Below are 27157 nucleotides of genomic sequence, written 5' to 3'. Positions count from 1 at the left end.
TGTGTCAGAAGGATACCAGCAAGAGTGAAAGGGAAGATTCACAAGATGGTAGTCAGACCTGGTATCATATAAGGTTTGGGGGATGGTGTTGTTAAAAAAAGGGCCGGAGGGAGAGGTGGAGGTGGCAGAGCTAAGGATGTTAAGATTTTCATTGGAGGGACAGGATTAAAAATGAGAACATCAGAGGGATGGCTCATGTTGAGTGGTTCGGAGACAAAGTAGAGAAGCAAGGCTGAGATGGCTTGGACATGTGCAGGGAGGGATAGTGGATATATTGGACAAAGGATATTGAATATGGAGCTGTCAGGCGGGAGGAAAAGAGGAAGACCACAGAGAAGATTGATGGATGTAGAAAATTAGGTCATGCAGAGGGCTGGTGTGACAGGGGAGGGTACTTAACGTGAGATGGAGGAAGATAATCTGCTGTGGTGACCACTAAAGGGAGAAGCTGAAAGAAGAAGAAGCGAGAAATAGGAACCAACAAATGACAATTCCCTTTCTGCCATTCACAGTTTGTATAATAATAGTGAAGGTAATTAAAAGTAAAGATATAAGTTGTCATTAACTCATTTGGAAGAGATTGTAAAATGCAGCAGTGGGCTATAATAAAAGAATGAACAGATGATGCATTTATGCCAAATGTCTTTTTTTTTTTAAACTTGGCACTGCATTTAAATAACACGTCTAAATCGAGGGTGTGTGCTTTTATTAAACGCTCACTCCCTCGACTCCTCTCACATCCGCCTTCCCTGATATCTCAGATTGATTCCTCACCTTGCCTCCTTTCCTTGCAATCTTATTCCCTTCCACCAGAGATGTGAGCTAAGGAGGTGAGGAGAGACACGAGGAGAGAAGAGACGAGGCGTTTAACAGCACAAGACATCGTCATTTCAGAGCCTCATTTTATAGCAGTATCAATAAAATATGACGTTTGGCGCAGCTGCACCATTTGTCAATTTTTTTGTTAAGCTCTACTGTGTTTTATGATCTCAGATGTCAGTTAAGCTTATCAGTGATCATAACAGCTTTTTTATTTTGAGCTACTTTTAATTAAATTCACTGCTTTTCACAATGTGACAACGTGTCATGCCTTTTTTTGTAATCACACACACTCACAAACCTTGAAGGACAGAAAATAACTAACTTTTTATGAGCACTCGTCTGTAGAGTCTTCTTTAAGGGTAAAAATACCTCTGGAAATGAGACACATGTCCTTGTTCTCACACTACAGGGACAAAAGTACCGGGCCACCTACGCATCACATGTACAGGAGCATAGAAACCCATCATGGGAAGCTCCCGGCGCACAGCTTTCTGTGCTGATGTTAATGTGAGAGGAGGTCTGGAACTTTGCAGTTACTGAGTGCACTATGCACCTCAGCACTCAGCGGCCTCGCTCAGTAACTTCACATGGCCTTAACACCTTCACTTTGCAATAATATCACTTTCAGCTGATCATGGAATATTCAGGTGGCAAGAAATTTTACAAATTGACTTCACTGTACCACCCTCAAATTCACTGAGCGCCTTAGACAACCTATTCAATGAGACTAAGAACACCTGATTTCAAAGATTAACAGGTGCGACCCATTATTTTTTTGTGTATGCAGTGCACCTCCTCTGTCCTTGCTCACTCATTACAATACATTTCAGGAAGTGAAACATCCTTCAAGATATTTTAAAACTGAATTTCAGGCCACAACCACAATTCCCCTTCGGTTTTCTCCTCTCGGGTTACATCTCAGATGGGATGGTCTAAGATGTAACGGCAGATAAGTGATAAACGAGAACCAATAAAGTTCTCCTTGGTTGCCCTACCTGCATTATTCTGAGTCCTGCATTTGGTTTGCTTATCTGAGAATATGTGTTTAAAGTGCTGAACAACAAAAGAAACATAACGAAAATAATCCGACATGCCCCCAACTAAGTTATTTGTTTTCACTGCAATCCCCCCCTCCCCCCCGTTATTATACAGTAATTGTCAAGGGGGGGAAAGAAACATTCTGTACGGTGCTTCCCGTGACAGTCGTGTGCCAGAGAAATAATAGAGGCAGTTGGCACCAAGTTGTGAAAAACAAACTCTTTTTCTGCATGATTGCATTGATGGGGAGCATTGTTTCCATGAAAGTGCTACAAAATGGCTCTTATTCATCAGGACAGAAATTACACATCTTTATTGAGTTTGTGCCATTGATTAGCACAAAAAACAGTTGTTATTAAAATAAGCAAAATCAATCCCACGAGGACATCCAAATATCTTCTTTCTGTATTAAACTGATAGATCAATGCACCATTAGCTGCACACTGCACAATTCTGCCCGACGTCTATGTGATGTGCGCGTTTGTGGCTGAGACCAGCATCCGCAACAGTTCAAGACACACAAGACACACAGAAACGCAGCAGCCCTATCGCGATATTGTACAAAAGAAGTACTGATTAAATGGGTAATCATAGACAGAAGAATTTGGGAATGGCTCTCATAAAGTGGGCTGTGGCGTGGGTGTGGTCCTTGGCCAGCTGCAGAGGAGGGGTGACGCAGTGAGCTCCCGGGGCGGCGCAGGGGCGGGGTGAACAGGTGTGCTGGGATCTGACAGTGATTGTGTCTCTTTATATGTTGGCAGTGACAGACGGAGACGGAGGTGACAGCAGAGAAAGAGAGCGCGGGAGTATATGTGTCCACGTACAACCCCGAGTTTAATAAAAAGTTCTGCATTGTCAAAGTCGCTCCGGCTGGTATTTCTTGGGTCCACCGTTACATGGGCATTAAAGTGAAAGTGTAGAATGTCCGTTGCTATCTTTAATGCCACCGAGTAACATATGATACCAGGTTGTTGTGCACCAGAAAGCTCGTGTACTAACATTGGGAGCTTACTTTACTGCAGGTAAACACACTTTATTAATCAGTTCCCTTCAATTTGCTGTTTTATCCCCTCTATTGGGAAAGCTCAAAAGCAAGGAAATTGGAACTGATGTCATAAAAAATAAAAGAATAAGACAGATCACTCACTCCGGAGCATGTAGCTTGGTTCATGGAAAATCCTTGAAACAAGTTGATTGATTGGATGTGAAATTATCTCTCCCCAGTGGCAAGGAAATGGAAATGACACTAGAAGACTTGACGCTAGATTAAATGACTTGTTCCACTGGATGTTTTCTGTGGTGCAGGCCTGGCTTTGCCCTTAAGATGATCCCACGATGGAGAAGGGGATGGTGGGCGGAGAGATAGGTTGATAGCCTAATGGAGTGGATGAGCAATGGCGCAGATGACGCAGGATGAAGGGGTAGCAGTCATTTGATGAATAGGTGAGAGAGGAAGGGGTGCGGGGTGAAATGATAGAGAGGAGTAGTCTTTAAATGCTACATCATGGTGGATATTCATTTCATATAGCCCCTGTTCTCTTTCCAAGGTTCACATTTATTATTTGTCTTGTGCCCCCCCCCCCCCCACCACCACCACCACCACCACCACCAGTTTATTCATCCCTTTCTTCGTCTCCCCTCTTTCTTCTTTTTTTCTGCTTTCAGCATCACCCTCCACATTTCCTGTCTTCTTTGGACTTTTAATTTTCACTTTCCGATTTCATGCCCCATCCTTCCTTCCTCATTCCTTCTCATTCTCTCCTCTCACAGCCCCATTTCTTCCACTCCTACCCCGTCTCATCTTCTGCCTATTTCCCTAATGCCTTCTTAATATCGTTTCTTACCCTGCCTTCATTTTCTCGACTTTGTCTCCTATTTTTATTTCATACATTTGTCTAATCTCCCCGGTTACCAGCTGTCATGCTTAATTTCTCCTCCTCTCCTTGTGACCTCTATCTCTACCTCTTGCCTGCCCATCACCCCACCCTCACAACAATGTTTGCACCACCCCATTACTTTCCCTCCTGTTTGTTTTCCTACCTCTTTTACATGGAGCAGTCCCTTGCCTCCTCTCCACAGCCCTCGCTGTGTCTTGTAAGCGGGACAGGTGGCAGTGCAACTACATGCTTTCAGTGGGACATGCCTGTGCTCAGATTTAAATAGATAATGGCAGAGCCTTAGTGCTTGTTGGGCCCTCTGAATAATGCAGGAGATCCTGAAGGCATTGTTGCCAGGCATCGCTCATGGTGACATGCATACGCCAGCCCACAGGCTTGCAATATTGATACCACGAGAGAGGAAGGGACTCGGTGGCAGTTATTTTATTTTTTTCCTCCTATAAGTCAGCTTTGCACCAAAGTTCACTCAGATACTTAAGCTGAAAGGAGTGTACTCAGAAGAAAAAAACAGCAAATGGTCAATAATGTCACATCCTGGTAACAAGGACCTCTGGCTGCAGTGGAAAATATGATTTCTGGAGAAAAGGAGAAAGCAGCATGTTGCTGTTAAGAGAGCCACAAAGCCAAGAAAAGCAAGAAGCTGAGATTGTGTGACAATTTCACGAAACAATAGACAACAGCTCATTTTCCTGTTTGTGCCATTTTGCTTTTTATAAGCAGGCATTTTTTATTTTGAACCCAGATAACTTGAATAGTGAGTGGCTGCTAACCTTATAAAGTAAACTGTAACCCAGTTTTTAAACATTTTGTATTTCTTTTGAGATTTCTGATTCAAGTTACTCCAACTGGCCATTTTGATGAACCTGCTCTCTTCAGCAGATTCAGTAAGCTCAACATAAAAGATTAATTTCACAGTAAAGCTCATTAATATTGTATGATTACAGTTGTGGAGGCAACTTTGAATAATTACTTTAATACATCTGATGCCTTAATTTGTTCAGTATTGACAACTATCAAACTCTTTTTCTTTGAATTCCTGAACACAGTGCAGTTTTAAGGATATAACACTGATATTAAAACAGGTTTTCTCTATTAATCACAGGAGATGAGTCTTTCATTTTGGCAGGTTTTTACTCTGTAGCATGCACGGGGTGGACGTGCGCTTTACTTACCTACCTATTAAATGACGGTGTCATTTGATCTCATGTCATGCTCTTATAAAACATAATTAGAGGGATGGCTGTTGAGCTGTGTCTCTTTCTCACAAGCCAGCACACTGATGGCTGGGAGTGTTATTCGTTCCGTCATGATCGTTAATTTTCTGGACTGTGACGCAGCTCATCTCATCTGAGCTTGGCTGGTCTATCAGAGCATTCACAGATGATTTGCAACGCCTCTTGTCAGTCAAGGAAATGAAAGGAACTCGACTTTAAAGGAAACAGAGGCTTTCCTCTGTTAAAGGGTAGAGTTATGATCTCATTAGCTGCCAGTTTTGAACAAAATGGGACTTTTGGGGAGTTTTTTGGCTGTTCAAGGTTTTAAGGTGGAGGGGGGAAAACAGGCAGGAACTGACAAGGTGAGGCAAATAATGAAGAGAGAAACAAGTGCAGCTGTCAAAATAAAAAAAAGGAGGGAAAAATATGCCCCATTGTCTCTTGGTATCCTTGCTGCCAGCTATGCACTGGTGCTTGAGGAAAGAAGGGGAAAAGAAGAGTGAGAGTGTTTGTGATCCTATCTTGTTATTTTCTCTCTGGCTTGTTATTCGCTACTTTTTGCTATAAAGCCTTCTCCTGGAGGCGCTTCTTGCTTTTCAAGAATTACAGGGCTGGTCCCCTGGGAGTTGGGGGTTGTGGGGGCATTTTAGGGAGCTATTTGTTTGCGGCTGCCTCCGACTGTCTGTTAAAGAGAAAAAGAGGAGGAAGAGGAGGTGCGAGGGAAAGGGAGATGGAAATGGAGGAGAGGAAGGACTAGTCAGTGTTTGATCAGTGGGGTGCTGAGTCACACTGGGATGTGACCGAGAGATTAGGTGTTTTGTGGCAGGGGAGAGAAAACACAAAGAAAGACAAAGAGACTCTCTAAATGAGAGTTTTGAGAAGTAAAGTCTCAGTGGATGCCTTCTGCCTTCGAGGTGTCTTTCACCCTTGCAGACACGTACGCTCCAAATATTGAATCTTTTTGCTGTTCCCATCTCCTCTGTCTCTCCTCTCTCCGTGGGGGGCTCTGTCTTTGAGTCTGTGTGTAATCTGTGAGGTAGATGAAGAAAAAAACATCCAGGGATATATTTTGCCATCCATCAGAGGTGTGATACAGTTATTGCAACAGTGTCGGCTGTCAGCGGTGTTCTCGGCGGGAGCTGGCAAATGAGAGCCTTAAAAGCTTCACTTTTACACCTCTGACAAAGATGAGCCTCCTCTAGGATGACGCTGGGTAGGTATTGTAATGGGATTCATTACTATGTCGCAAGTACTTGCTGTGCATGTGACTAGAAATACATCACGTTTATGTTCCTCGTCTTGAAGTTGCCCCAAGTGGTTTTGTCGTATAGTGGTATCAGAGTAAATGTTAAGGAAGTAAAGGAGTCTGCCTAGGAATGTGCTAACTCTAAAATTCTAGACCTAAACCCATGTTTGAAAATCTTCGGCCAATGGCTGGTTTCTGGTTTCAGAAATAAACAAATTTTTTAACATTTTGCATTTCACCAATGCCCACCAGCATTGGTGAAATGCATTTTATTTGCTCATTGCAATAGTCCAAAAAAGTAATTTCTTTGGCTATATTTGGCTAGCAAAATGGGAGAAATGGTGCAGCAATTTTGAAAAAAAAAAAAAGAAATCAGGTACAAGGAGTGGATTGATAATGACTGGGGAAAGCAACCAATGTCCAGAGAAAGAGAACTATTGACCAAGAGCACTTTAAAGATGACAGAAAATCTTGGGAGGAAATGAGGAAGTGATGTGGGGTGGCTCAAAACTTTTGCACAGTACTGATGTAAGTCAGCAAAACCAATACTTACCAAATGCAGCTCCCGAAAAAAATGTAACATGAATTTTAGGAGAAGTATTATCACCTAAACAACAGGGTACCTTTGACATTTTACGCCACATGTTACCAAAGACAGTCTCACGCTTTATTCGAAGCCATAGGCAAACATGGCCTTAGCTTACACTACATCACAACAGTCAATTAATTGCACTTAATTCATTTACCCACCATTATTCGATTTAGTTTCCAACTGTGAGAATCTATTTACCTTTCAATTAGAATTTGAAGGATAATTTGACAGTTGAATGGAGACAGTTTTTTTATAAACCCAGGAAAAATTGCATTTTTTTTTTTACTTATAACTGCCCAAAAGTAAAAACTTCATGTCATTACCCTAACCGCACTCGTGATTTCCACTAGGGGCCAGTTGGGGTTACATAGATCTCTTCTAGCTGAGGGACAGAGAGAGAAGCCAGAGCCAACAGGAAAGCAAGAAGGCAGTCACACAGCCCTGACCTGTCTGCATAAAAGGGATCAAAAGGTCCAGTGACCTGACATGATGCTGGAGGATCCCTGGCCTCTGTCTTGAATGTGAAGGGCACAGCTAATGAGGCAACACACTGCTTATAAATTCAGTGAGAAGGGATTAGAATTGAACACAGAAATTTTTTTATTACTGGATGATTTAAGCATCAGCAGTGGCAATAGCATCACTTCTTACCAGCAATAAACATCCACATTGTGGTTATTCAATATAGAACAAAAGTTGAGTGCCCCAAGTTTCGAGACTGTAGATGTGACTAGTTGCTGTGCAAACATTGATGGTAAAGGCAGGGAAACCAGCAGGCGCATAAATAGATAAGAGACTAGCTCCATGGGGGTGGGGGTGCACACTAGTGCACACACACACACACATACACACTCTTGCCAGTATGACAGGCAGTTGGAATGGCTGGATCACCGTAGGGTTGCGGGACTGAGCCCATTATAGAGACTGAGCATCAGCCAGAGTTCTGGTACCTACTATACCCACTAATGGAATACATTTCCCCATCCCTGTGAGTGTGTGTCTGCACATTTTAGTGTCTATGTTGAGCTACAGGAGAGCAAAACATTCAGAGTATGTTTGTTTATATGAATGTGCAGTAAATTAACCCAGTACTTTTAACAGCATGAATACGCATCGTCTCCTCTTCCTGTCAAGCTGCTTGCCTCAAGCTCATCCGGTGGCTGCTTATCTAACTCACCGATTTACTCTTTTTACTGTCTTTCAGTGTTCAATGTAGGAATGTTCACTCGACCTTCGGCGTTTTGCATATATAGACTTCTACTTGGCCGTGGTGGTTTTATGTCTAAGAGAAATGCAGATATATTAATGCAGTTAATGCAGCAGCTGACAAAAGCCTCACTCTTTTAATGAAAGTTCGCTGTAGGCGTTATATAAAAAATAAATGTAGCCACTGTGATTTTACCTATTGGTCTGTTACGTACATTCTGTTAGGAAAACTCAAGCTGGATGATGTTATTAAACCAGACATGATAAGATAGAGCTGGACAAGAGGTGGACAGTCTGAAATTTATGAAACAACCTTTAAATTGTATTCAGTAAGATTTCAGGATAGTGACTGAACCTTAAGACCTATGAAGAAAGTGTTCACTGGGGTCACAGACACAGGAGCTGAATGGCCCTTATCTTATAGACTGGAAGTCAACTGGAAGTCTTTTCGTAACCTGAGAAGTCACGCCCTTGCCAAAAGTATTCAGACATTCATCAGAAATTCATTGAATCAGGTGTTCCAATCACTGCCATGCCCACAGGTGTATAAAATCAATCACCCAGGATCACCTTCATGGAGACGTGTTCTCTGAGGCTCTTACCCTTCTCTGTCTCGCAATCCGATGAAGGAGTTTGGGTTCAGTATTGTGCCAAATGTAAAGTTTGGGGATTATGGTGTGGGGTTGTTTTGCAGGAGTTGGGCTTAGTTCCAGTGAAAGAAACACTTAATGCTTCAGCATACCAAGACATTTTGGACAATTTCATGCTGTTTCAACTTTGTGGAAACAGTTTGGGGATATCCCCTTCCTGTTCCAACATGACTGCACACCAGTGCACAAAGCAAGGACCATAAAGACATGGATGTGTGAATTTGGTATGGAAAATTTACTAGCCAGTCCAAAGTGAGGTCACCAATGCTGAAGAGCAGAACAAGAACTACCTAGCTTGACATTTTATGGATGATGTAATCAATCACTAGTGTTTGAATAAGTAGATTATGCAAGAAAGTCCATCCTGTGCTGATAAGAAATTCTTTTGATCCAATTTTCAGAGTATCTGGTTGCTGGAACACTGATTGTGCTTTGGGTGACACGCTGAGAACACTTCATTATTTCATATCTGTAGACAGATATGATTTATGCACAAGAAACATCAAGGAAAACCTTTAATCACTAAGTTCAGTTTCAAAAAGCAATTAAAAGACCAGTCTTCGAATTGTCAGGTGTACAGAGGTTAAATGGTGTTTACTGTGCTGTATGTTGGATTTAGTTTTGAGCGAAAGCAACCGAGGAATTAATAGAAAGATTGGACTGAGGTTTGCTTTGTATGTGTGTGTATATGTGTGTGCATCTGAATTCACTGTGCTGCAACCTGGGCATCTAAGTGTGACCGTGGTATTTGACAGTTTTTGTGGAACAGTGTTCATGTTTGTGGGTGTGGGTGTATATCAGGAAGTGTTTAGATCCATTGAGCTAAAAATTGTTTGGTTTTATTCCCCTCATACACTTAGTTACCTATAACCCTCTCAGGCTCAAATTAAGTTTTTGTTGCTAATGCACAAAATAATACCTGCAGTGGTACTTCTGAGTAAAAAAACCCCTCATAAAATATGTATGTGGGGTAATCAGGTTGTTAGCTTTTACTTGTTGCAAATCTGCAACGCCTGCCTTGAGAGGGTAAATAAGAAATCGGAAACACAAATAACATTTTTTTGTAAGGTTAATAAAAAAAATATCAGATTGATTGCAGCCTTTACGCTTTCAGATTTGGGGATTTTCTGCCATCTCTTTAAATCCTCGAAAGCGCTGTCAGATTGGATGGGGACCACCCGTGGACAGCCATTCTGGCTTCTCCAGGGATACTCAATTGGATTCAAGTCATGACTCTGGCGGGGCCTTTTAAGGAGACTGACAGAGTTTTCCCTAAGCTACTCTCACGTTGTCTTGCTTTGAATGTGTTCTTGGCAGGGATGCACACATAAAATTCTTGACTGATATCTTTACCAGTGTTTAAAATAATACTTAGACTATTAGTCAGTATAACTTTTTGTTTGTTTGCATCTTTTTGCATCTCTAGTGCTAAGGTTGATTGTCCCTTTGCAAGGCAAACCTTTAACCCAGCTTTACGTTACACTTGAACCATGACTTCTTTCCTTAGTGTTTAAATGATTGCTAAGTTTAGCTAAGTGGCTAGCTCCAGGAAGAGTCCTCCTTGTTCCAATCTTTCACAAAGCTAGAACTGTGCTGTTGGGAACATTTAATTCAGGAGATTTTTAGCCTCCTCCAGATCTGTGCCTTATCTCTAAGCTCTGCGGGCAGTTCTTTCGACCTCATGGGTTGGCCAAAAACACTGCCATGCAAAATCATAAATCAAAATCATATTGATTGGACACATAACTCTGAATCTGAAATCTAATCAAGGTGTAAAATCATCTAAATCTACTGGGCATTTTCCCAAGGGCCTACATGAGGAACTGGGACTGTTGTGGAGGTCAAGAAACTGGGGAGGCCAGTACAAAACTGATGGAGTCCCATTGTTTGTTTTTTTATCCAGGTATGCTGTCACTGCATTGATAGTGTGTTCGGGATCATTGTCATGCTAAAAAATTAAGCTTTTGCTGATCAGATAATTTTCAAATAGTGGATTAAAATCTTATCTTGAAAAGATCACTGACCGACATGCATTCCAAGCCATGACAGAGCCTCCACCGTGTTTTACAAACGGCTGTAGACACTTACTATTGTAACTCTCTTCTGACCTCCCTCATACATTTTGATGATGATCTGAATCAAAAATCTGGAGTCATCATTTTGTCAGATTTGTTTACACTGATTTTCAGTTCTTGTGCAATTTGGCATACCTCAGGCTTTTCTCCCTGTTTCCCTTTTTTTAAGGATGGCTTCCTGACAGCCACTCTTCCTCTGAAACCATATCTGATGAGGCTTTAGCAAACATAAACATCTCTCATGTCCTATGTCAGTTTTTCCCCTCCTATTCCTTAAAGACATGACTTTTAGATACTGTTTATCTGCTGGAGATGTTTTTTTTTTTATTTATTGTTTTTTATCAGGCCTGCATCTTCTTCTTTTTACTCATTTTTAAAAAAATGAAAAACGCCATGTTTGTGGCCAGTAGGGAGTTTGGGGATCACCTAGTTGGAGGTGAGATAACTGCATTATCTTTGCCATTTTTGATTTGATTTTTGATTCGACAAAAGCAACAAAGTGTCTAAACATACGATTAAAAATGACTTTTTGGGGAATTTTCTTTATTATGTATCAGAATCAGAATCAGAATCAGAATCAGAATGGGGTTTATTGCCAAATGTTGAGCAGGTTTACAACATTAGGAAATTGCTGCGGTGCTTCAGTGCAAACATGCTGTCATAAATAGCACTTAAATAGACATGGAAAAAAATAAAAGTAGGGATAAGAATTAAAAGTGCTACGTGGAAATATATGTGCATGAGATATACATGAGATATATACATGAGAATAAGAATTAAGAGTGCTACGTTGAAAGATATATACATGAGTGCAGGTGGTGATCAGTGCCAAACATAGAATGATGCAGTGACACAGCGTAGGGTCATGTGTTAGTGGCGGGTACAGTCATATGGTTATTGTTCATGTGACCAACAGCAGAGGGGAAGAAACTGTTCTTATGGCGAGAGGTTCTGGTGCGAATGGACCGGAGCCTCCTGCCTGAGGGGAGCAGGTCAAACAGACTGTGTCCAGGGTGAGAAGGGTCAGCTGAGATCCGAGCTGCACGCCCCAGTGTCCTGGAGGTGTACAGGTCCTGCAGAGATGGGAGTCTGCAGCCAATCACCTTCTCAGCAGAGCGCACAACACGCTGCAGTCTCTGTTTGTCCCTGATAGTGGCTCCAGCGTACCACACGGTGATGGAGGAGGTGAGGATGGACTCGATGATTGCAGTGTAGAATTGCATCATCGTCCGTGTTGGCAGGTTGAATTTCTTCAGCTGCCTCAGGAAGTACATCCTCTGCTGGGCTTTCTTGATGACGGAGGTGATGGTGGGCTCCCACTTCAGGTCCTGGGTGATGGTGGTACCCAGGAAGCGGAATGAGTCCACAGAGGTGATGGGGGTGTCAGTCAGGATGATGGGGGGGAGTGGAGCTGTGTGCTTCCTGAAGTCCACAATAATCTCCACTGTCTTCTGGGCATTCAGCACCAGGTTGTTGTGGCTGCACCAGGACACCAGACGTTCAACCTCCCTCCTGTAGGCAGACTCGTCCCCGTCCGAGATGAGTCCAATAACGGTGGTGTCATCTGCAAACTTGATTAGCTTGACAGACTGGTGGGTGGAGGTGCAGCAGTTGGTGTACAGGGAGAAGAGCAGACGAGAAAGAACACAGCCCTGAGGGGAGCTGGTGCTGATGGTATGGACTTGGCACTGGATCATCCCTTGAGTTATGCACCTTTTCTGTACTTTCTATTGTTAAGCGACTTAAAAAACAGAAAAACACACAGAAATATTGCTCATGATCAGTTTAGAAGAAAGTTATACGAAAGTCTGGCTCCTTCGAATCAAAATACAAAGTAATGAGGGGCCACTCAAGACTTTTCTACAGCCTTGCACTAATGAGATATTTTTGATGTTAGTTTTTAAATATACTTAAAAGATCAAAGATTTTAATATCTTACATAAACAAAATAATTTAAAAATGACTATATTACAATTGAAAATGCTTAACTCTCTGAAGTCTAAGTGATGATCCCAACCATATTCTATGCAATCAGAATATGCAAAAAACTAAATTCAAACAAACAAACAAACAAACAAAACAAAACATATTTTCCTTTCTCCACGATGTATTGATTAGGATTACTAATAATGGAGACCTCAGACAGTTATTATTGGTTACATAGGTTATTTTAAGCCTTTGTATTTGAACATTGATAAATTGTTCATTTTTAAAATGCAGGTGCAAGCTGTATTATAAATAAACTCGGATACTTTAAAAATGCACTTTAAGGTTTTCATCGTATCGTAACATCTATCTCACCATTTCTCTTAATCATACCAAGCGAGGAGTTTTTTGTGCCAGCCCAAGTCTGTGTTTCCTTGAAAATAAATCCCTCTGCTCATATCTATAGGTAGCTATCCTTCCAAGTAATGTGATTTCCCTTGTCACTCATTCTTGACATTTTCGTGACTCCTCTTCTCTCTAGCCCCTCAGCTCCTCTTCCGTTTTCTCATTTTCAGCCTCTGGTGTCAGGGTCAGTCTTTCAGTCCATCAGTCTTGGAGGGTCTGGAGGTAGATGGACAAGGTGATGGTCAATGTTAAACCAATGGGAGTTTAAAAGACTGTGAGGAGAGATAGGTATAGGACCACCAGTGATTGAAAGCTTTGAAGGGATGGGGGGCAGGGTCAGCAGAAACAGGGCTGGATGAAGGAAGACAGGGAAAAGAGAAAATTAAACTTTAATTTGAGATAGTACGCTGTAGATCTCCAGCGTTGTACATGATGGGATCGAGGCTCCGACCTCGCTGATCCCCACATATGACAACACTGAGCTTAATGCGGCACAGAGTGGTGATTCGAATACCTTCCCTGTCTAGAGGAGGGCAGACGCAGGAGGGTGATGGAATAGAGAAGTAGCTTTTGAAATGCTATATAAACAGTAGTAACAGCAGCAATAACAACACTCTTTTCACATTTTACCTTCTTATAACAGGAAGATCGTGGGTCTAGGTGAAATGTCTGACATGGATCTAGTCTACAAAAAATACACTATATTGCCTAAAGTATTCACACACCCATCCAAATCACTGGATTCAGATGTTCCAAATACTTCACAGGTGTATAAATTCAAGCACCTAGACATGCACTTTTTCTAAAAGCATTTATGAAAGAAGGAGTTGCTCTCAGGAGCTCAGTAAATTCCAGCATAGTACCGTGATAGGATACCTCCTGTGCAACAAGTCTAGTTATGAAATTTCCTCATTACTAAATAATCCACAGTCAGCTCTTAGGGGTCAGCGGATGGTGAAGGGTATAGTGCGCAGGCCTTCAGGTTAGCTCAAGAACACCAGCCTTACATCACCAAGCACCATGCAAAGCATTGGACGACCTGGCGTAAAGCACGCTGCCACTGCAGCCACTGCAGCCACTGCTGCCACTGGACTCTAGGGCAGTGGCGTGTCCTCTGGAGTGACATTTGGGGCTGGCCACTTCCTGTTCCAACATGACTGCACACCAGGGCACAAAACAAGGTCCATAAAGACATGGATGAGCAAGTTAGTTGTGGAAGAACCTGACTGGACTGACCTCAACCTGACAGAACACCTTAGAATTAGAGCAGCGACTGCGAGCCGGGCCTTGTCGTCCAACATAAGTGTCTGACCTCACAAATGTGTTTCTGGAAGAATGGTAAAAAATTCCCACAAACACACTGCTAAACCTTGTGGAACGCCAACCCAGAACTGTTATAGCTGCAAAGGGTGGGCCAACGTCATATAAAATCTATGGATTAAGATAGCAATGCCACTTAAGTTCATATACGTGTGCAGGCGAGGGAATACTTTTTGCAGTGTAGTGTAGTTGCTAGTGTGGTAGTCCACAGTGGGTCCACTTTTTGCATTTGTCCACTGCATATTTATACTAAGCTTTGCCAGAGTGGGATTTATAAAATCGTATGCAAATTAAATATAACAGCTGCGCAAATGTCACTCTGCTTTTATAAATGTGAAATGAACTGACAAAATAACTATACACATGAGTTAAGAGCTCTGATGCAGAGTAGTAGTGTCCATAGATATTTTACTAGGTGCTTTTTGCATGCTAAACAGATATGTTTGCTAAAATCTAGCACACTTGATTTGCGTGTTGATTCTAGTCTAGAACCCTACAGTGCACAGCTGGTTTTCCTCCCAATTTTGTGCTGTTTCTTTGAGAGTGGCAAGAATTCTGCAGAGTTTGACTGTCAGACATAATCATTTAGTTGTTATGACGAAAGTTAGATACCACAGGGTTGATTTATTCCCATTCTCTGATCCGTTACTTTTTGAGGTTCAGGTCATTTGTCCTTGTTTCCACTCTGCCCTTCTCCCTCGCTCTCTGTATCTTCATCGCTCTCATTCCATATTCAGTGCAGCCATTCAGGTCAGTTCTAATTACTGGGTTCCAATTGGAACTGGCTTTTCAATTTTTGACGCTGCAGTGGTGGAAATTCCAAGGTGCCAGTTCTAGCTTTCCCTCCAGTCTGCTGCTCAGCACCCTCCTAGTATGACTTAATATGCCTGATACATTCACCTCACTGCGCCAACGCTTTGCAATGCAGTGTGACTGTGTCAGTGGGAGCGAGAGAAAGAACGATGACGCTATTACTATAAGTCACTACAAGGCCAAATAGCATGTGTAGTGCGTGTTTACACAGCAAGCATTTGAATACTTTTGTGTGTCTGTGTGTGTGTGTTTTAGGATATGTGTATAGGTGAGAGAGAGAGAGAGAGAGAGAGAGAGCGAGAGAGGTAGAGAAAGTGCATGTATACGAAGAGAGAGAGAAAGAGGAAGAGGCATCTCTGGGAAGGATGGGAGTGGCACAGAGAGCCCGGTCTACTCTCTTCTGTCTTTCTTTGGGTCCGCAGTGCAGGAGAAGAGAAGATTAAAGTGAAGACGCAGCTTTTGAAGTTGGGCACTGTAGAAGAAGCAGCTACAGACAAGCATAGACACACATGCTCACACAGAAACACACACTCAGAGCTCTCCTTCCTTAAAGTGAGGGAATATCAATGCTACTCAGCCTGCCTTTGATTTAAACTTGACGTTATGTGATCTCGCATGACGTTTTAACATTCACTCGACTAAACACCACCACCACCAACAACAACTGGGGCCAAAATTAAATCCCATCAGCTATTTAAATGAGAACAAGGTGATAAAGAAGGAATCTCATTAAGTCCTGACTGTTGCTGTTGTGGCCTGAGTCCACTTAGATACGCCAGGTGTGCCTAAAGCCCGCTCACTATCAAAGACAGGGGCTGGAAATTACAGCTGTAAATGTTTGCAGTGATGGAAAATAACAGGATTAATCTGCCATTTTCAACACACAGACACCGGCACACATACTCACCGTGTCCAGAGAAACAGGCCTGAATATGAGCCTAATGCAGAAATGTCAAGAGGTAATTGTAGGAGTAATACTGAGACTGGTGAAATGTCAGACTAACCTTCCTATTAGTGTGCAAGCTCCGACCTGCACCCTAATGCCATTCATTAGAGGCATATGGATGCTACCTAAACCATTGGTAAACAATGATCATTGACCACTTCGTGCTAATGACTGTGTGCCTGCTTTAGCAAGCATTACACATCTCAGTGTGCCTCGCAAACAGACGGATGTTTGTTCAGCAATACCTATGCACATTTCTGTGTCTGTGTTTTCTTTTTTTGCTGCATCAATTTTCAGCTTTTAAATCAATCCACATTTATGGACATCGACATGTGCTAAGCAGTCATGAAGAGTGATTACACTTATACTGTCACTGAGATCGCAGTCAAGTGCCTGGAGTGACAAATTCCTAATAATATTACTGATAATAAAGAAGAGCTGCCTTTACAAAGTGATGTCTGTGTGCATGCATATGTATATTTGTGTGTGTGTGTGTCGTACAGGGAGGAACTTGGGAAACACACAAGTCTCATAAAGTCAATATATTGAATTTTAATGTACTTGTCAAGTCAAATGGTTTCCCATTTGAAATTATCCTGAGGCTGCAAGCGCACTCTACTTTTTACATGACCCCAAATTCCCTTTGGTTGCAGGGGGGGAAAGTACCGATAGCCTCTCTTCTCTGATGACTTCATCCTTTTGCGTCATCCACTTCTTTTTTTCTTCTGCTACTTAATCAGGGTGCCTAAATTTATTAAATCTGCCAACATTATTCACACATCGGTTTAATCTGCTAAGTGCTCTGATGCTATTTCATTGTTTCAATTCTTATTTCTATGTCCAATAGTTTAGGGACTACAGAGCCACTTAAAAAGTTGAGCTGGTTATACCAACTTTATAAGAATTTGCACCACTCCAATTTTTAAAGTAAGCAGTAAGATTCAGATTCAAAGATTCAGAAGAGTCATTTTTTGTTACCTCTTTTAAAAATGTTTAATCTGTATGGCCCATTTCTAACACTTTGCAGCTGCTTCTTAAAGTTTTATTTGAATTGATGTCATCCCAGTGTGAAGTCAGTGAACCGAGACACACTTAAGTACATGTGTACTGTGTCGCATGATGCTAACGCAAAGCTAAAATCTAGAAAAATCTTCAGTCTGATTGTTAAACAAAATTAAAGTCAAGTGAGTGGTTGCTCATTTAAGTCCAGTTTCCAGCTTTCCTTAATAAAACAGTGCTTTGTGGCCTGGTAGGTAATGTAAGCTCTTTGTAGCTAACTGAGAAAAAGCTAATGTTAGCTTAGCCTATTCAACCTATTCAAAGAAAGAATTAAACAGATTGGTTTGTCAAAATATTATCTCTTCATACTGAAAAACCTCAAGAAAAAGACACTCTTTTGGGTTTAAACATTGGGAAATTTTATATTGTTAAGGTTTTATGGGTTTGGGGTTGTTTTTTAGCTAGCTATAACCAGTGTTGGTCAAGTTACTTGAAAAAAGTAATCAGTAACTAATTACTGATTACTTCCCCAAAAGGTAATTCCATTACTTTACTGATTACTTATTTTCAAAAGTAATTAATTACTTAGTTACTTAGTTACTTTTTAAAAACACGATTTACAACCTGAAGAGGTGATAAAGCGATAGATCTTTCAGCCCAATTCTACTTTTTCTGCATACTCCATCATACAAAATGTAATCAAATGGAAAAGTCTCTTTTTTTAACTTGTTTTATCAGTTTTAATCTTTTAACTTTATGCATCAAGCAAAAATGTAATTATCTGCAACATTCTCTGACTTGAATAAATTAGTTTAACATTTAAACCTATTTTCTGCACATTCCAGCACATAAAATAAAATATTTTTTGTGTTTACACTCACTCTTTCAAATAGATGCAAGTAAAACACAGCAGGAAATAAATAAAGTCAAAGACTCAGCGGTCCTGTTGCTCTATTTTCACCTGTAAAGCAGGACTGCGGTAGGCGGAGGTTTACCCTGGTGCAGGTGTGCCGCGGTCAGTTGATGAATCCGCGAGTTTCTCTGTGAGTTTCCCATTACGTCGTTGTGCACTCGGTGCTTGCTTGGAAGTTTAGGGGTTTTTTTCACTGTAAAAAGTTTTCTTCCTACGCACAACGGACACTAATGTTTTTGTCACTTTTTATGGAATCAAACTCAAAGTAAGGTCAGTACTTCCACGCTTAAAACGCTGCACGCTCATACTCTCTCCTGCACTCATATATGATCCATTGTTGACCTGCACACAGCTGTTGTCACTAACGGCGCACTCGCTTACGTCACTGTCATGAGACATTCTCGCAAAAAAAATCACGGTTTTAGTAACGCAGTAACGCAGCGTTCCTACGGGAAAGTAACGGTAATCTAATTACCGTTTTTGCAATAGTAATCCCTTACTTTACTCGTTACTTGAAAAAAGTAATCAGATTACAGTAACGCGTTACTTGTAACGCGTTACTGCCCATCTCTGGCTATAACCATTCATTGAAAAACTATTTGTAAGTATATGAAAGACAGAGTTATTCCAACTGCAGGAAGTAAAAGAAAAAAAGTTGTTTAGTTGACCTGTCAAGTTATTTTCAAAATGAAGGTAGGTCAAATTATTCACACTGATCACACACAGCAAATGCAAGCATATGACATGCAATCCATTTCTTCATGTTTAAATACTCTGAAATAAAAACCCATAAGCACACGCTTCCATCAGCAATGCTCCAAAGCTTGCTGTCTGTGGCTCTGGGGGGACTTCTGCTTCATACACTGTACACCAAGAGAAAGGCTGCTTGAATTATTGAAGGCCAAAGAAGCAGGATGAAGATGGAGAGTGAACAGGGAACTTGTGCATGAAGGAATGAAACACAAAGGGGATGAGTAGAAATAGACGGAGATAGGAAGTGAGAGGTAGAAGGGGGAAAGCATGAAGACTGATTGGGAAGGAGCAGACAGAACAAAGAAAAGCATGCGAGTGTGGAGATGCCTGAAGAAGCAGAGAAGAGACAGAGGCAGGAGAGTGGTGGAGGTAAGTAGAATGTGTAGTTTTCCCTGTGGCTTGTTTGCCTGCTGATGTAAAGAGGAAATGGCTAGATCAGCGGGCGCTTTTACCTAGTTTAACTAGTTGCGGAAGCATGCGTGCCACACACATACTATATGGAAGCACATGCCCTTGGGGACAGAAGGAGATGAAGGAAAAGAAAAACAGACACTGTGCACTAATGACCTCTTCATGCTCAAGTTACACTGCTCAATAGAGCTGCAGAGGCTGTTGGGCTTTTTACGCTTTATTGCTCACATCAGTGTTTATGTGTGCAAACTTTGGAGTACATGTGTGCGTGTAGTCTGTGCGAGTAGAGGGTATGTGTGTGTGTGGTGTATGTGTATCTGTGTGCTATAAACTGGCAAATCTAGTGGGGCTCTGACTTCCCTTGGTGCTGGCTTTGTAGCACCCAGCTGAACATGGCTGCGGATCAATGTTGTGAACAATACACACACACTTGCATTCACACATACACACTTGAGCTTGTTTACGGTTTAAACAGCAGGTGGCACAGATAGCAGCCACTTAATCTGTAACCATTTGGACAAATTAACACGACACTATCTGTCGATCCATCTATCTCTCGGTCTTAATTTTTTGTACAATACTTTTTATACTTTTTATATTTTTTCATACTAAAATAGTCTAGTTTGACAAATATGCAAAGTTATCTTTTTAAATTATGATGTTTTATTAAAGGTCAAAAAAAGTCATCCAAACCTATTTGACCCTGGTGAAAAAGTAATTGCCCTCTAAGCCTGATGACTGGTTGTGCAACCCTTAGCAGCAGGAACCACAATCAACCATTTGCAGTAACTGGCAATGCGTCTTTTTAATTTGGTGTCTTTTCTTTGCAGAATTGTTTTGATTTGGCCACACTGGAGTTTTTTTGAGCGCAAACAGCCTGTTTTTAGCCAATCAGAGGTGGACTTGCTGGTGTGTTTTGAATCATTGTCCTGCTTCATAATCAAACGTTTGCTTGAGCGTGGCATGAACTGATGGTCAGATATTGTCCTCCTGGACTTTCTGGTAGAGAACAGATTTGTCAGCAGTGGTTTGTAACTCTCCCATGGATACCATTTTTGCCCAGTCTCTTCCTTATGGTTGAATCATCAACACTGACCTTAACTGAGGCAAGTGAGGCCTGCAGGTCTTTAGATACTGTTCTCCATTCTTTTGTGACCTCCTGAATGAGTCATCAGTGCTCTCTTGGAGTAATTTTGCTTGGCTGGCCACCTCATCACTGTCCTAAGTTTTCTCTATCTCTAGATAATGGCACTCACCATGGTTTGCTGCAGTCCCAAATAACATTGTAATCGTTTCCAGGCTGATAGATGTCTATTTTGCTTTTTGAGATCTTTTAGCCTACTTCACTTTCTCATACAGGTTTAATTTAAGTGATTTCTTGATTCGACAGGCCTGGCAGTAATCAGGTCAAGGTGTGGTGAACAAAACTGTATTCAGCCTCTAATAAAGTCGGATTAATCAAAGCTTATTCGAAGTTTACAAGAAGGGGTAATTACTTTTTTGAAGACGGCCAGGCTAGGTTTGGATAAATGAAATTATCATAAACAGCATTGCGTTAGATTGTTTACTTGCATTATCTTCATTTGATGTTAAAAAACTTGATGATTTGAAACATTTAAGTGTGACAAACATGCAAAAAATTGTAAGAAAAGGGGGCAAGGAATGCGGGAAAAGACCTTTTTACGGCACTGTAGCTGAACTGCAGTTTTTGAACCAAAATTTTCTTTTGAGGCTAGACGGTACCATAAGGTGTGCCACATCAAGTGCTGTTTCAAGGTCTGTACCAATGCAGGTTTACTAACTATACTCTGTGAATGAATAGCACCTGTTTTGTGGCTGATATGGTTTAAACTCCATGCACTTATTATTGTAAAGTACCACATGGATATTTCTGGACTTGCTCAGTAATAGTTAAAATGGAATGGCTTTTAAGAAACTTTACACATATTTTCAGAAGTGCTTCATGATCTATTAATTATGTTAATTATTGTTTATAACAGACATACGACAGGGTAGCAAACACATTAGAGGGTTACCTAGGCAACCGGCGCTGGAATGTCTGAAAGCGACCAACCGTCAGCTTCAAAGTATCATACATGAGTGAAGCGCTCCCTGTGTGGAGGCAGCTTTAGTAGCTACTGTTACCTGTGTTGAGATCTACCCATAAGTCCAGAAAATGATCAATTTAAGCTTTAATCTAAACAGATGAGAACAAAAACACTTGTTATCATAATAGAAATTTGCTATGGTTTGAGCATTTCAACATGGGGATCACAGGGTCTTACTCCCTTTTTTGAGACAAGCTGAAGTGGCCGTTTGAGGAACAGCAGGTTTGGCAATTGGCTTCATTTTTTGGCCCCATGGGTTGCCGCTTGACTAAAAGACATGACAGTACCAATGCCACTGTTTGATTGACAAGTGCCAAAACACCACAACAACGGCTGCTACTTAAAAAAGAAAAGAAAAAGAAACTGCATTGTTGGATATACCACTAGAAGGGGGTACTTGATTATCTGGCTATTATTTACTGCTCAGTTCCTGAGCACACTGTAATCACCCTCACCTTACTGATTAAAGTTGAAGTGTGGGAAAGTTTTCTGGCAGGTAATTTCTCTATGACTGACAACGTTGCCCTCTCATTGTGAAGGCTGTCAGCGGGCAACGCATTTACTGCCGGCCAGCTGCGATGATGCACACACACAGAAAACACTGCCTGGGCTGCCTTTCAATCCATGCTGTGGCACCACTGGCCAACACAGCAGAATTACTTTCAAAGCAGGGTGTGTGTGTGTGTGTGTGTGTGTATGCGTGCATCTGTGTGTGTGCGTCGGTGTCACATGCAGGTGTGTGTGTGTGCATGCGCACGCATTGATAGATGTAAAGTGTTTACTGGCAAGGCGTTCTCCTCCCACATCTGCAGATCACTCATCCTCTGGGAGGCCTCCCCTGCTTTCATCAGGCCACATGGAAAAGTGGGAAATCATTAGGGGAGGGGGGACATTGTGAAGTGGAAAAGTATAGATGAGGTAGGAAGTACAGTGGCACATGAAAGAGGAGGAGAGTGAGGAGATGGTGAACGATCGAGCTTTAGCGAAAGTCAGGAAAGCGAGCGAGGCATGTGGCGGTGAGGGCTCTACCGGTCACCATAGCAACCCTTTAAAGGCCGATCCCCAATGCAATTAGAGAGGCTTTGAGGCAGCAAGTCTGAAAATAATAATAAAAATAATGGCAAGAAAGAACAGGCAGATTTAAGGAAGACAACCCAGCTGCATGAATGAAAACCAGCTATTATGTGTCCAAGTGCGTCAGTAATTGCGCGAGCTAAATGCGGGGAAGGTGTCCATTCTTCTTCGCTAGTTGTGGGAATTTAATAATGAGGATGGCAATGGCAAGGCAGGTGTATGGGTTTGATCGCGCAGGCATCTTTGATGGAGAGAAAGAACACAACGCTATGGGCTATTTTTTTCCCCCCAAAAGCCCAGGCCACAGACTCCAAAATCAAAAGTAAACTTATACATGTGGGCAACACCTCGATGAGAGAAGACAGAAGAAAGAGGGAGAGAGAGGCAGCTGAGGTTTAATTCACAGCAGGCACAGGCTTAGGCTCAGGCCACCAAGGTGATATTATCAATGAAATTAAATCTTCAGAACTTGGAAGTATTATTGCTGGCAATCCTCTCCAGTCCTGTCAAAGCCCATTAAGAACAAAAGAGCACAACATATCCAGGGCACAATGTGTATCTTTTTTTTTTCTTTTGTGAACACAAGCTCATTTATCATCCTTGCATAAGAACATTGTTGTTCATAAACCGTGCATATGCAGCTTTTCCTATGCATAAAATTTATCGACTTAGATTTGTTTTTGAAAACCGGTGTGCCTCTCCTGATCTGGCAAATTCCCAGATGTGAATTGGTTTGCATGGAGACAAGCTGTTTCCTACGTTTCAGCTAGAAAACCCCTACCGCTGCTGTTCACCATCCTGTTAACTGGAAGTCTGCATTTGTCTTTTTAGACTGAAAACAGTGCAGTCACTTTCTCTCAGAGCAAAGCGTATCAATGGCGTTATTTTATCTTGTTTCTCCGGTCCGGTATCACTTAGCTGATGTGCTGTAATATCCAGCATATCAACCAGTGGCACGTAGGGTAATACATCTTGATTAAAAGTGAACAATTTTGCTTAGTAATTTAAAGTATATATGAAAAAAGTAATGTAAAAGCAGTTTATGTCTGAATGACAGAATATTGTCAGTTTAACAGATTGGTGGTTATTGCTTATTTCAGTACTTAATGATTTCAGTTCTTTGGCAGTTATTACAGCTTTGAGTCTTCTTTGGATAAGTCTCTACAGGTTTTTTAAAACCAAGATTAGGGCACTTTATCCCATTCTTTCTGGCACATCCTTTTAAGCTCCACTGCATGGAAACCGCCAGCTTCAGGTCTCTCCACAGATGATGTATGAGGATTAAGCGCAACCTTTGGCTGAGTCACTCAAGGACTCACCTCATGCATTGTAGAGGCTGTATGCTTAATAGGTGAAAAGTCAGCTGATATCTTCAAGGTATTTGGCTGCATTTATCTGATCCCCGTCTCTGCTGCTGAGAAGCACCCCCATAACACAATGCCTCCACCACCAAACTTCACCACAGGGATAGTATTAGTCAGGTGATGAGCAGTGCTTGGTGTTCCCTAGAAATGGTGCTTGGAGTTCTTCCCAGAGAGTTATAGATTTGTTTAATTAACAAGAGCATCTGTTTCTTTCTGCTGATGACTTTTAAATGCCATTAGGCGAACCCTATGCATGCTCTGCTTTTTAATCAAGAGTCTTTTCCGTGCTTTAGAATGCAGGACGATCAATGAAATGCTGATGGGATGGTCAGCCAGGTGACCAGAACCTGAAGCTCTTTTAGAATGACTGTCCATGTTCTTGGTCACCTTTGTTCAAGCTTCAGTTTAGCCACTCAGCCAGCTTTATTGTGGTTTTGAACTGTTTACATTTCACATTAATAGAAACCTCTGTATGCCTGGAGATACTCAACTTTATAGAAATGGTTTACACCCTTGATCTTATCTGTGGCCATCACAACCGTAGATGTGCATGTAACGGCCACCTAGTGGTCTCCTAGTAAAGACTTAAAAGCTATCTTAGACTTGTGAAATATTTGTACAGGCAGGTTTCTTGTCTTTCATGTCTTTCAGTTCAGATTGCCAAAGATAGACAAGTTTTGAACATAATTCAAGAGTGATGCCGGGACTAAATGTGAATGAAAATGAATTTTTGTCATGATGGGATACTGAGTGCATTTTTTAGGGGTAAAATGACAATTTCATCCTTTTAAGGTGAACCTTACATCAGCATAAAGAGCGAAGTGCTATCCCCTGTGTGATTCAGCTCCTCTGTTAAAGCAGTCTTTTCAGAGTAGTTCTGCCATCTGTTAGATGCAGTCAGATGACTCAAGCCTACCCTTATCTGTCTCTGCACTTGTACAACATGACATGAACCAGAACAACAACAAAAAAAAAAAACCACAACCACACCTTTTAGATGGATGAACCTTTCTGACGTAAAACTGGCTTTGTAGGCAATAATGGTAAAAATGTCTCAATATAAAAGGCACTGGAAATGTTCTGGATGAGAAGCAGGATCTGCTGCCTGTGCATGCGGTGACTCAACAGCAACTTTGTTCGTATTGGAAATACGTAGAGAAGCAGTGAAAGGATTTTTCATTGCCCATCCATGACAAATCGTGTTGGGGTCGCATCCTACTGAGTGTTTATATTGTAGCATTTGCATTTCTCTGGCCCGTTCCTGCAACCCTCAAAGAGAATCGATTTCTTGCGCTCGCTGCCCTTTCACGTCTGTCATTTTCACATTCTCTCCTATTCCATACTTATTTCTCCTGGTTTCTCCCATTTTGTGCTCTTTCTTCTCTTTGTAGTTTCTTAAAACCAGGATCTTTATAATTCTGCCCTCTCTTTATTTATTTATTTATTTATTTATTTATTTTTGTCTTTCATTTCCTTCACTCTTTCCCCCACCCTTTGCTCCCCATGGCTCTCTTGTCATGCCCGCTTGTTTTATTGCTTCTTGCAGTATCTCGAAGCCCATAGCAAGGCTTTTCTTCCCGGTTCCTTCCTGCACGATTTGGTGCCGGTTTCATCTTTGGCCACCTTTTTCTCCAACCCCTTTCCCTGTCTCGTGTGTTTACACCCTCCATCTGCCTGATGACTCGATCGTCTCCTTTCAGTCTCCGTGTTTGTCTTTCTCCACATCTTTTTTTTTTTAAATTTCTTATTTCCTACCCCTTCTCTCTGTTTGCACCTCCACCGCCAAGTGTTATCCCTTCCTCCTCTTCTCCGTCTGTCTCTGTGTACTGGGTCCTGTCCTCAGCCCACAGCTTAGTTTACAAATGGATTTTCTCTCCAAAGAAACACATAACCATCTCCAGACGTCTTTATTTAACCAGCAACAGCAAATTTATAGCTGTCATTTTTGCAGATTATTACTGGCGGGGTGACACCACATTGCAAACATATAGTATATGCGCATGTTTTACTGCATTTTGTTGCATTACCATGTTTCTCATCAGCACTCATTCATATCCTAAGTAATCAATGTGGTTTAGGGACATTTGTACCATTTTTTTTATACACAAGAGCATCACTACCTGCAGGGACCCCTCTCTTGATCGTCCTCTAAATCCTCTGCCCAGATCCAAATATTTATGAAAGAGAACCCGGTTGAGCCTCTTTGTTATTAATGATACATTAGCTTTAATGTAGCATAAAATGAAAGTTTATTGTTCAGTGTGGGCTAGCACCTGACCCCCACCCCCATTCAATATTGGGTAGGTTAGCTCAAGTGGTTAAGACTTTTCAAAACTGCCCTTTTGCGATGAATTATTTAGCATTTTCACAGTGGAAGAGTTCAGTAAAGGTTCAGGTCTGTCACACCTCGCCCGTATTTCTACTAAAAAAAAAAAAAGAAAGTTGTATCACTGCCGTGAACTTTAATCACAACACAATTTGACCTGACATTTCTCACAAGCAACACGGGAAGGTACATTAAAAACCTTTTTCAAAGTAATGAAATTAGAGAAGTGATCTATTTTCTTTCTTTCTTTCTTTCTTTCTTTCTTTCTTTCTTTCTTTCTTTCTTTGATATTGATATAGAAATCAGATGCTCAGCAACATCTTGAACAACTAAAGAGTCTGTCCAGAATATCTGAATGAATTTTCAAAGATTTGGCCACCAAAAATTGTTCCAGCTTGCTTTTCTCTTCAGTGTGAGTGGCTCATTACACATCTGTTTAATGCTTTTCACGTGTGAAGAATATTCTGGTACCAATTTGTGGTTTGTTGCCAATTGTGAAGAGAAGATGGGCATGCTGTGGAGATAATTGAAATATCAAGTCTTTGGCATACTCTTCTGCATAATTACATGTGAAAAGGTGGTTATTTGAGTTACTTTTGCCTTCCTATCAGCTGGCTATTGTACTCTACTCTCTGACATCAACAATGCACAGCTGCTCACTGGATATTTTCTGTCTTTCTGTACAGTTGTAACCCTAGAGGTGGCTGTGTGGGAAAATCCCAGAAGATCAACAGTTTCTGAAACACTTCTGGGACCAGCAACCAAGCCATGTTCAAACTCACTTAAAACGCCTTTCTTCCTCATTCTGATGATCGGTTTGAACATAAGGAATTCTTCTTGACCATTTTTGCATTCCTGAATAAATTATTAATGTAAAAATATTAATGAGCAGTTGAACCTGTTGTACCTAATGAAGTGGCTGGGGAGTGAATATCTGCATGTCTCTGATACACAGTTGTAAGAGCTGCCCTGTAGGCTGTGACTGTCCCCTGCATTCTTCTGCTGTTGTGTCATCATAAGGAGCAGGCCACAAAGGCCACAAAGATTTTGAGGTTTGT

At 41.4% G+C, this 27157-nt stretch overlaps 1 protein-coding gene across 3 annotated transcripts in view; it reads left to right on the top strand.

Moving 5' to 3' along the window:
* Window positions 1–27157, top strand: part of dlgap3 (discs, large homolog-associated protein 3) — a 153361-nt gene that overhangs the window by 7076 nt on the left and 119128 nt on the right. For 2 of the 3 annotated variants that reach the window (XM_082521474.1, XM_082521472.1), the window contains exons 1-3: window positions 18073–18333; window positions 26786–26971; window positions 27055–27151. The exons of the other annotated variant lie outside the window; for it this stretch is intronic. The gene's annotated coding sequence lies outside the window, so the exon portion shown is untranslated. Of the gene's footprint in view, window positions 1–18072; window positions 18334–26785; window positions 26972–27054; window positions 27152–27157 lie in introns of those variants that run through there. 3 annotated transcript variants of the gene reach the window in all.

This window comes from Aulonocara stuartgranti, assembly GCF_965226115.1.
Source record: "Aulonocara stuartgranti genome assembly, chromosome: 22".
NCBI classification, from domain to species: Eukaryota; Metazoa; Chordata; class Actinopteri; order Cichliformes; family Cichlidae; genus Aulonocara; species Aulonocara stuartgranti.
Note: the sequence above shows the minus strand (reverse complement) of the source record. Positions and strands in the feature narration are given on the sequence as shown.